The sequence below is a fragment of the Protopterus annectens genome, chromosome 3.part0, assembly GCF_019279795.1.
Source record: "Protopterus annectens isolate FY-2018-M chromosome 3.part0, PAN1.0, whole genome shotgun sequence".
NCBI lineage: Eukaryota > Metazoa > Chordata > Ceratodontiformes > Protopteridae > Protopterus > Protopterus annectens.
In genome coordinates this window covers 175,914,916-175,927,090 of record NC_056731.1, presented here as the reverse complement: position 1 = coordinate 175,927,090, position 12,175 = coordinate 175,914,916, and positions in this window count along the sequence as shown.

Here is a 12,175-nt window from a genome sequence, read left to right as displayed (position 1 = left end):
TCTGTCTTTATATGCTGTACTGTTTGTATGCTCTGCTGTTTTTCTTCTACTAAACCTTTTCTCTTATAAATTCTTGTCTTCCTAATTTCCACATAACTCCTTGGTAAAATTGGCTTATTGTATTTCAGTAAGACAGGTATGCAAAACAAGCAAGTCAGACTACCTACTACCTTTTCTTATTGTTTCTGTAGACTTGCATAGCTGTGAAATCAGGGCCAGCCCTTTTCATCATACTATTGGCTGTCCACCACTTTTCTGGTCTATTCTGACCCCCCCCCCCCACAAGAGCAATTGCAGCCTAATCAGGGCCAGCCCTTTTCATTATAACCTATAAACCTACTGATAGTCTTCCTTCATCTATTGTCCGCTACGCTCCCCTCCCTGTCCCCAATTGCCACCTGCCTCCTGCCTCCAGTGGTCCTACCTTTATTACAAACAGTAACCACTCCCACCCTTCAACCTATAACATCACTACAGCTATATTTCCTCCTACAACGTCTCACTATTATCCCTCCTACTCGGCTAATATGTACAAGCATACCATACTTATACTTGCTGCATGCACACTCCTTGCATACATCACATCTTACCAAACCTCCACCATTCCCGCACTCAACCACTACCACTGTACCACCATGCACACCATCAATCATATCCCACCTCTACTCTACTACTCTCTCATCAGGTCAACAACCTTCCCACTACACCCTCTATATAGACTACAGACCACAATACCTAAATTAAAAACAACCCCACAACCTAACATAACCCTACCACCATACCTATTACCAACAGAATACAATCAAAAAAAACTTCCATTATAAGCAAGCATATACAGAAATTGATAAAACTAATAATCTCATCCATATCCATATTTGGGCAGCGCAGTGGTGCAGCGGTTAATGCTGTCGCCTCACAGCAAGAGGTTCTCCAGTTCGATTCTCAGCTGGGATGCCTTCTGTGTGGAGTTTGCATGTTCTCCTTTGTCTGGTCCGGGGTTTCTACTCCCTTTCTCCCCACCTCTTAAAAAAAAGACATGCTTCTGGAGCATTTCTCCCCGGGCCTCCGCTGAAAGCAGGATCTGTGGAACCTAGTCTGACTTTCCCGGTCAACAAATGTTAAATAAATAAAAAATAAATAAATAAATAAATATCCAACCTAGCACTCAGTGGAGACATCCATCCCAATTCTGGTCCTTCAATCTCCAATCCCTCCCCTCATAATCAAACTACAAACCACATCTTCTCCCAAATCACAGCCAATAGAAAGCCAACCGACCTCCTTCTGATAAGCCTAAATAGTATATGCAACAAGGTGCATGAATTCCATGCCATCGTAGACTTCTACTCCCCTGATGTAGTGATACTTACAGGAACATGGTTAAAACCACACATTACTAATGAGCAAATCCTCCCTACCGGTTACAATATACTAAGAGTAGACCGACAAAACAAAAAAGGAGGTGGTATAGCTATAATATTTAAGCAGCATGTAGACATCCAGATCTTAAAGTTAGCAACTCCCCAAATAGGTAAGGAAGAAATAATATATACCAACCTTAAAATAAATCAAAATAAAACCCTAAACATAATAGGTTGCTACTTCCCATCTGGCCACAACATTCCTCTATTTGAAAACCTCCTCAGCTGGACTACCCACCACCTACACCAAGAAACTTTAATTCTAGGAGACTTCAACACTGACTGGCAGTCCTGCTCTAGCAACCACCCAACCCATCATCTAAACCTTCATGGCTTCACCCAATTAGTCCAGTCACCTACTAGGATAAATAACTCCAACAAACACACTACCCTTGATTGGATACTAGTCAATAAGAGCCCCCAGTCGTATATAGCAGGCTGCTTATCTGACAGCCTCAGTGATCACTCCCCAACCTTCCTACTAAGAAAACACCTTTATAAAGTGAAACCCATAATCTACTGTCAAATTACGCAAAAAAAAATAACTTCAACCCTCTCTCATTCAGCTCATCCCTAAAAGACTGTAACTGGCAACCTCTAAAATACCTCAAACTAGATGACGCAGTGGACTGCTTTAATAAAACATTCCTAAGCATCCTTAATTATCACGCCTCCATAAGATGTTCCCAAACTAGAGCCCAACCATCCCCATGGCTGCAAAAAAACACCAAGTCTGAAATGAAAAACAGGGATAAAGTCTGGGACAACTGGTGCAAAACCAAAACCCCCTCTACTAGGCAAGAATTCCTAGAACTATACAATAGAACCAAAAAGCTTATAAAACAGGATAAAATCCAATACCACCAGTCTGCCCTTACCTCCTTCCAACGTAACCCCAAACAATTCTGGTCCTCAATAAACTCCATCCTCCAACCAGGTAAAGTAAGTACACCCACTCCTAACTTAACTTACTCCTCTGAAAATATTGTTACCTCTTTCAACAATCACTTCACACAACCCGTACTGTCACTAGCTACATAACACAACACAACCCCCCCATAAACCCACACCATCAACTACAACTAACAATCTTCCCACTAGCTTCTCTTTCTCTCCTGTTCCTACCTCCAAAATAAAACCACTATTAACTAAACTTAAACCCACCAGATTAGCAGCAGACAACCTCCCAGGTGAATACCTTCACCTTGCAGCTGATGCTCTATCCTACCCAGTATCACTCTTGATTAACAGATCTCAGTCAGAAAGTTATGTTCCCACACTATGGAAAGTCTCACACATAATTAACAGATCTCTGTCAGAAAGTTATGTTCCCACACTATGGAAAGTCTCACACATAATTAACAGATCTCTGACAGAAAGTTATGTTCTCACACTATGGAAAGTCTCACACATAATTAACAGATCTCTGACAGAAAGTTATGTTCCCACACTATGGAAAGTCTCACACATAATTACCAGATCTCTGTCAGAAAGTTATGTTCCCACACTATGGCAAGTCTCACACATAATTAACAGATCTCTGTCAGGAAGTTATGTTCCCACACTGTGGAAAGTCTCACACATAATTAACAGATCTCTGACAGAAAGTTATGTTCCCACACTATGGAAAGTCTCACATATAATTAACAGATCTCTGTCAGAAAGTTATGTTCCCACACTGTGGAAAGTCTCACACATAATTAACAGATCTCTGTCAGAAAGTTATGTTCTCACACTATGGAAAGTCTCACACATAATTAACAGATCTCTGTCAGAAAGTTATGTTCCCACACTGTGGAAAGTCTCACACATAATTCCCCTAAACAAAGGAGGCCCCTCCACAGATCTAACCAGTTACCGCCCCATAGCTATTCTCTCGCCACTCTCCAAAATACTAGAGAGATGCATTCATTCTCAAGTCTCAGATCACCTCCTTGCTAACAACCTCCTCTCCAACACACAACATGGTTTCCGACCTAACCATAGCACCACCACCGCCTTACTCTCTTTCTCTAACACTATCCTACAAAATAAAAATGCAGGTCATCTCTCCTCAGCTACCTTCCTAGACCTCTCTAAAGCTTTCAACATAGTCCCACACAAACAACTCATCTCTCTTCTCAATAACCTATCCTTCTCTCAACCAGTCATCAACTGGTTTCAGAGTTACCTATCTGACCACCAACAAGCAGTTGTTTGGCAGGACAACCTATCCCCCCAACTACCAGTCTCCATAGGGGTTCCCCAAGGGTCCATCCTGGGACCCCTACGCTTCTCTATTTTCACCAATAATCTAGCCTCAGCCACAACACATGGCACACTCATACAATACGCAGATGACTCAACCATCATCTGCACAGCCAACTCCCTACCCGAACTGCAGAAAGTCACACAGGAAGCATTTTCTTCTATTGAAACCTGGTTATCCGATGCCCAACTAATACTCAACCCAAACAAAACAAAATTATTAATCTTCCAACCCACCAAACTTACCCTAGACAGCTCTCACTTTAACATCACAGCAAAAGACACCACCACCATCCGTCCTACAGAACACACCAAATTACTAGGAGTAGAAATAGACAATAAACTGAACTTTGACATTCACATTTCCATGACCATTAAAAAAGTGCACAAAAAGCTAGGAGCATTATATAGAAATCAGCAACTACTTACCAAAGCAGCTAAAATTTCGGAAGCAGATTCTCATCTTATCTCTACGCCTCTCCAATATTTACTAACCTTAGACAATGCAACTAGAAACCTGCTACAACAAAACCGCCAAATTCGCCACATGGGCTTCCTACCGTACTCACCACTGTCTCTCACTAGCAGAACTGGGCTGGCTAGAGCTCCCCCACCTCCTTCAATGGTACCAACTTGCACTCGCCCACAAACTAATAAACCAACCACTAAAAGTCCCATCCCTCCAGAATCTACTCCAACCCTACATAACCATGAGACCACTAAGATGCAGCCACAAAAACCTTCTACAGGTCACAAGAGCCATTAACTCTGCTGGAGAAGCATTATTCTCCTGCACTATAGCCAAACTCTGGAACTCCCTCCCATCCTCAATTACCTCTGTAACTTCTTGCACCCACTTCAAATCCTTACTAAAATCACACTTCAAAACTTGCCAGATATGCCCTTGCAACCTCCCTCTAATACCATCCACTCCACCCACCCACCCACTACCTCTCTCGGCCCCCTATCAACAACCTACTCTTAGCAAGCTTGGCTACTCTTGTTCCCAGCTACCTACCACATAATACTAACTTCTTGTAGCAACAACTGCTAATGGCTGTTATATACCTCAAAAACAGATTGTATCAGTTGTTTACTGATGAATCTCAACTACATTTGTAACCATGTTTAGTATATGTCACCATATTTTAAAATTGTACTATGTTCTACAGCTGTTTTACATCTATGTTTTATTCTTGTCTTATGTCCTCAGCTGGACTAATGTCTATATTTAAATGCTATGTTTTTTAATTGTATAGTACAGGTAATACTTAATGTGGAGCTTTTTTCCCCGGGCCTCCAGTGAAAACGGACCTGTGTCCAGTCAGACTCTCCCGGTCAACACATATAAATAAATAAATTCAGAATTGCTAAGAGGTTTACATTGTCAGAGCAGGTGATGGTGTGTGTGTGTGTGTGTGTGTGTGTGTGTGTGTGTGTGTGTGTGTGTGTGTGTGTGTGTGTGTGTGTGTGCGCGCGCGCACGCTCGGGGGCATGTATGTATGCATGTTGGAGGGTGGGGGTGGGAACCGAAGTCTGACATCCTGAAAATAACCCATGCAGAGTGATAGTCATGAATGGAGGAATGCCCTTCTGGTGTTTTTGATTAAAGAATAAAATATATAGCCCACTCATGTTTGTGCAGGTTTGCTTTTGCCTTCTGGGATTAACAGCCCAAATTTTGATGTAGTAGTTAAAGTATTTACAAAGGATACGTGTTCTCTGAGTGCAGGCACCAGTGTAATATGGCTCCTTTTGGAAGGGTGCTAAGTCTACGGATTTTTTTTGGAGGCTGTACTGTCGTGGAAACAAAGGAAATGTACTGTGTGTTTTTCAGCTTTCCTTGTATGTTTTAGTTAAAGGGGACTGGGGATATAGCAGTAATTTTTACATTGCACTGGGAGATTGTGCATCATCTGGAGAGTTTGGGGGTATAGCATCCATGTGAAAACATGTTTGGGTGCATATATATATAAGTTTTTGACTGTTTCTCTTGATGTCATATCCTGTGCGCTTGTGGGTGAGCCATATTTTGTATGGAAATGGGCAGATGTGTTTGGTGAGGTTGCTAGTAAGCATTTCATGGTGTTATAATCTTAACCATTGCTATGCTTTCTACCCATCATTTGCCAAAGAGCATCTTTGCTACTCCAGAGGAACCTGACCAGCAGCATAACACCAAAAATGCAGCATCAATCTACTCTTGAACTTGCAGGTTTGTCAAGCTTAACGGGGAGAAATGAATACATCTGAGTAAAGTGCTGTTCTGTAAATGAAAGTAGTGATTCCAGACTGTTACTGGTAACTATCTAAACATGAAGGTGTTGGCATGCAACTCCCAGATGAGTGTAATGTTTCACTTCTCTGGCAACCCAGCAATGTTGAGAAGCTGTGTAAAAGTTATACCATCTTATTTCAAGCCTAGTCATTAGTGCTTTAGTTCTTCATGCTGTTTTGGCAAGTTACAAGCCAGTCTTGGGTCTTGCTTTGCACCTTGGGTATATCAGTCCCACCCAGTGTACCTGTTGAAAGGAGAATGTAGCAGTAGTTTATAACGATGTAGCAGCAAGACCCTGAATCATTCAGCCAAAGTACTTCTACCCACATGATACATGCATACACTGCATGTAATATCAAAAGGCATGAGATATTGCCCTGCTTAAGGAACCGTAACAGGTTAGTGGGGGAGAGTTAGAGCAGTATAAAAGTGAATGCTCATCCCAGGACTTGACAGCAGCCCTCTCTCCACATCCTGTTGATTGGTGACTCCATAAGATGAGATAATGTCAGTTTACCCCTCCTCAGAAAGAGAGATAACCTTACAGCGATGTGGGGTGCTGACGCCAGTAGGACTGGAGGAATGAATAGTACAGACGAGAGATTTTAAATGCCACAAAGCAGATTTAAAAAAAAATACCTGAGAATACAGCACAAATTTTGAGACCTACCTTTTGTGTCCCTACTGCCTGCTCATCAATAGCATCCTCCCAGTCAATGGCCCATTCATTCCTCAGTATTGGGGTAATGTCAGCCAAGCAGGACCATCGGTTTGGCAGCCATCAGTGGTGGTTTGGATTTTTACATAAGCCCTGTTTGTCATTCACAAGTCTGTCTTTGTGTGGGATGGGGACACTCAGTGTGCTGACTGCATTGTTCAGCTCCTGCCTCCTTGTGTCTGGAGAAGCTTGTAAATGCCAAAAGTGAGCTTGTGTCTCACTGGACAGAGAACAGAACAGAAATGTATAGTCTGCCTTTGTGGTATGTTCCATTCCTTTTTTGTTTAAAGTGTTCCAAGCCACAGCATGTAGTTTCACCTGTTAATGCATTTTCAGTTTCCTTTCAGAACCCGCTTTTTAGGGGGTTGGAAAACTTAGTGGTTCTTACATTTCTAAAATCATTAATGGGTATCCCTTACATGTATAGTTGTAGTGGATTTTGTCTTGTACATACCAACTACAGTATAAGTAGTGTTCTTAAGCCATTTCTTCAGACTGCTACTTGCTTATTGTTGGGTTCCCACTTGAAAAGCTGTGTTACTGATATTTTTGCCCTTATTGGTAATGCTAGTAAAGGTTATTTTTTAATAATGGCGGTGGGACTAGAGGCCACCTAAAGGTGCAGTAGTTTACTTTTAATGGAGGAACACAAGAAGAGCTGTTGCCTATATCGGTTTCTTTTATGCATAGTCAGAGAGAGACTAGTTTTAGAACGGATACAAATGTGTCACAGGATTAGTTCTCAGACATGCTTTTAAATCACTAAGTTTGATAGCACTATATACATACTTGTAATTGTCTTATCTCTACTGATGTGGACCAAGCTATGTTGAATTACTTTTACACTGTTGAAATGTCCCTACTGTTGTGATGTCAGTGCTTCAGGAGTAGAAGAATGATATCCAAGGTTGCTGGATGATATTAGTTGCGACAGACTTATGGGCAGCAGTGTTTTAAATAACTGATTTGTTTCCTGTTTAAAACATTTTTTAGTGTCTCACAGATGTTTTTCTGCTGTTTAAAATGTTTTTTAGGGTTTCCTGCCTAAATTAGTGTAGCTAGTAGCTATAGCATAGACCAGATACAGGTTTGCTGCATCTGGGTTTGTTTGTAGTGGCTGTTGTATTCTGAGCATATTTTCCAAGCCATCTTAGTTTAAAAGGGACCCTTTTGCACCTTTGTGTGAGAAGTGTGATGTTTGCAATCTGTCTGGTGAAGTGTGATTAGTCTAGAGCTTGGAGGTAAGCACTGTCATTGGTTCTTTTGAGTTATTTAAAGCTTTAAGTTTTTTAGCTTCTGGTGTTTGAGCAGGTTTCTGCTTGTTTGTGTATCGCACAGCACCAAGCGCTGCCATGCAGTTGTGCACCATAGCCAGACAGATAATTCTGACAAATTTTCCCTTGATATAGCTGTAGTATTAAACCACCAGCCAAAAACCATGTCAGAAATACCCATGTACAGTGCACCTCCTAGATCAGTCCTGAAAGCACCCCCCTTTGTGATAACAGTTCTTCAAACCTAGTATTATGGACAGTTTTAGACTACCCTTATTTTTCTGCTAGCCTTGTTGACTTGGGTCTCCGGAGGCAGTGTAGCAACTGCCTCCTGTACACTAACAACCGTCTACTAATAACTCACTTTAGTACAGAGTATGAAAGATGCATCTACACCAAGAATATTGAATCTCTGCTCTCTTGCACTTGAAACAGTAACACTGAAGAGGTTGTCAGCTCACCCACCACTACTCATGCACATAGTACCATTATTCATACACACAGTATGCACCCAACACATACATTTAACATACATGGAGGTTCTCTAAAAAAAAAAAAACTTACAGAAACACCAGAGACCTTCAAAACAAAAGACTGCTGCATCTAACACAGTTTCCACAGCACCCAAGACACACAGCAACAAGTGTCTCACCAGCAAGCCCTTAGGGCGTAACACTAAAAAAAAAAAACAAATGTCCCACTCACCAGGTTAGATAAGGAGGAAGTCTCAGTTTAGCTCCCTGTCCAGTGCTAGGATTCATCAGATCATGCATGCACTCAAGTCTCTGCAGTAAGTACCATTATGACTCATAACTCATGTTGGGAGCGAATAGCCTGACACATACCTCACTGGACTGTATGAAGAGTGATATAATTGAGCTCTCTTGAGTCTGTGTCCCAGACAGGTATGTCCCTAGCCTTGAGCAGCATATTACCCTCACCTAGAGTGATGCTGCACTATAAACAAAAAATTATCAATTTCAATAACTGGCTTAGCTTTTGGTGTCATCCAATGGGGATCCAGTTTCCTTCCACCTGGAAGGACATGGTTGACAAACCTTGCTGCTTTGCCAGAGACAGTTTGCACCTGGTACCAATAGACTTTTGGCTGCTGGCAAAGGCTCTTGCCTCCCCCATTGGGCCTTTTCTGGGCAAGGTCTCAAAAACAAAATTGCAAACGTGAAAATTGCCAACCATAACAAAATAAGGGTTATGCTGCTAAATGCTAGGAGATTAAATCAAAAACTGTACACCCTAGAAGCACTTCTATCATTGGAGGATGTAGATGTCTGTGCAGTCACAGAAACCTGGTTAAAGGCCTCCAAGAGTACCCTGGCCTTACAAGACTACACTGCCTTCCACACCTTCAGACCACAAAACAAATGCATGGGAACCAAAGGAGGTGGTCTTTCTATTTATATTAGAGATCGGTTCACCTCCCAACTAGTTAGATTGGACAACTCCGTGCAGTTACCTGAAGTTCAGATCACTGTGGGTAAGACCTCCCCCCATTGAAGTCATAGCTAGTTGTTGACCCCCTCCATGGATCATGATGCACATAAGGCCTACTTGATCAAAGTGAATTTAATTAAAATCTTGCCAAACACTCTGGTCATGGGGGATTTCAATTAGCCCACCATCAACTGGGAAACCTACTCTATGCCCCTAACTCACTAGTGCAAAAGTTCCTTGACTTTAACTCAAACGCCATGGAACAAATTGTTCAAACCCCAACAAGAGGAACAAACATACTAGATCTTGTCCTCACTAACATGACAAACAGATGCACCACTGCAACTGTTGGCATCACTGCAACTGTTGGACCATCATTAGTCAAATCTGACCACAAATCAGTCTCCTTCAAACTGGCACTAACACCAGAACTCACAAAGGGCGAAGTCAGACTAAATAACTTCACCAAAGCAAACTATACCCTCCTAAGTGAAGGTATAAATGCCTTCCAAGCCCCACCCCCAGCTGGAAGTAGTAATTACACCAAAGCTTACACTAAAGCTTTGTACATTCACTTGAATATGTGTTTAGACTTGGCAATCAAAGCTGGAGCCCCTAGTAAAAATGAGCAGTCCTGGTGGACATCCAGCATCAACAAACTTCACAACAAATGCAAAAAGTTACAGTTTAAGAAAACTAAGATGAGGCCCCAACAATGGAAAAGCCTCCTCCTCAGCCTCAACAGGCAAATAAGACAAAATGTCAAATCCTCTAAGGGTAACTTTGAGAAAAACGTAGCAGTCGCAGCTAGGAGTAACAATAAGGCCTTTTACAGCTACGTATTTAGCCTAAAGGTAGGACCCAAGGATGTGCCTAACTAGTGACTAACAGTATCACACACACTGACCCTGACGAAATAGCAAACCTGCTAATGGACAGATTTGGTGAAAATGTCACTCCCCTACATACCTCTCAACCTGGAAATATCAAAAATCTGGACAAGGCCCATGGAAAATAGGTACAAATCTGTATGCTGATTAACATCTAATTTGCATACATTATTATGTAACCCCACCCACTACAATGGAATTGTGGGATACCAACTTTCGAACGCAAATTGAAGAACAGACAACCAAAACATGGCACCAGACCAGAGTCCCCCTGCAGCCATTCCAGTGTCCTGGTACCTGGCTATTTTGCCCCATTTACCATAAACACCAATGTATGCATACTGCTTTACTTCTACAATGATTTGAATTTTATTTTTACATTTCACAGCACAACAATGTAGAAACACTAAAAGATATCATCTGGTAAACAAAGCAATACTGTCTCACAATGAAAATAGGCTTGACATTAAACTTTGCCCTTGAAACTCACATTCATTGAAGCAGCATTGAAACCCACACCACATCCAAAGAAAATGCATCTGGCCAGTGGTGAATAAAGATTACCTTTGGGGTGTTTTCAAATCATTGGCCCCTTGCACACAAAACAAGAAACATACATGTGTTCTTTTCTTTATACACCTTCCTGACTTTAAATTATATTCCTTGTATAATACAATGCACATGTTAGAGCACATTTTAAATTTATTGTTTGAACATTTTACCAGTAATCTGTACTGTAGGCAATGAAACAAAACACATGAACCAATAATGACAAAACTGCCCAATTCAGAACTTTTCCATCATAAAAGTCTGCTTCCACATCCAAACTATAAATAGAATGGCAGTAGTGTAAGCCATAGGCATCTTGAACAGCGTTTCGCACTTATTTTCAATTTCATTTTTTTTTTTGGGGGGGGGGGAATAAAAGGTCAAAAACCAGGGACACATTTTAAACATTGCTTGTATAATTTTGTAAAGTTGCTAGAATAAAATGTTGCGCTACCATCATGCATTTCACTGGCAGGTTTTGAACCCAGGACTCTATGCACTACATTCAGAACAACATACCGCTATCCCACATCAGCAGCTGCCTGAAAAATAGGAAGACTGAAACTTAATAGCCATCATTTATTTAGTGAATTCATTTCTCACTTCTCAACATAGCTCTTAACCTCAACACAAAAAACATGAACAACAAAGCCAATAATGGGAGAATACAAATTCAGTTCTCACTTCTCAATCACCATATCTCTGAACTATTAGCACAAAAACAATAATAGGGGAATACAAATCGTGTGCTCACTTCTTATCATAGCTCTAAACTCTTAGCACAAAAAAAGTGTTCTTACTTCTCATCATAGCTCTCAACTCAGTCATCTTCTTATCATAGCTCTAAACTCTTAGCAAAAAAAAAAAGTGTTCTTACTTCTCATCATAGCTCTCAGTCAGAAATGGTGGTGGCCAGGGATAGTAGGCTCTTTTTACCCTGTACTAAAGGTACAGGGTTTGAGCCTGAATACCTCTAGCCACCAAGTGTATTATATGGGGGCATTTACACACACACACACACACACACACACACACACACACACACACACACTTACCCTGAGTAGTGCTCGGCCTCTTCTGTTCCTCATGCTGCCACCATTCATTAATCCCGGCTCTGTTTCAGGGCTCAGCTCTGTTGCCATCCGTTTGGCTCGCTGTATCCATGTCCCCACGCTCTGTTCCCCACATGTTGCTGCCATCTGTTTCAGGGCTTGCTGTATTCACGTCCCCATGTTGCTGTGCTGTATCTGCTTCGCGGTTAATTCCCGCCGTTAACTTAACCGCCAGCCAGCCGGAAATGATGATGCGAGCTCCTTGAGCTCAGTTCCGACTGGCTGGTAGCTTGA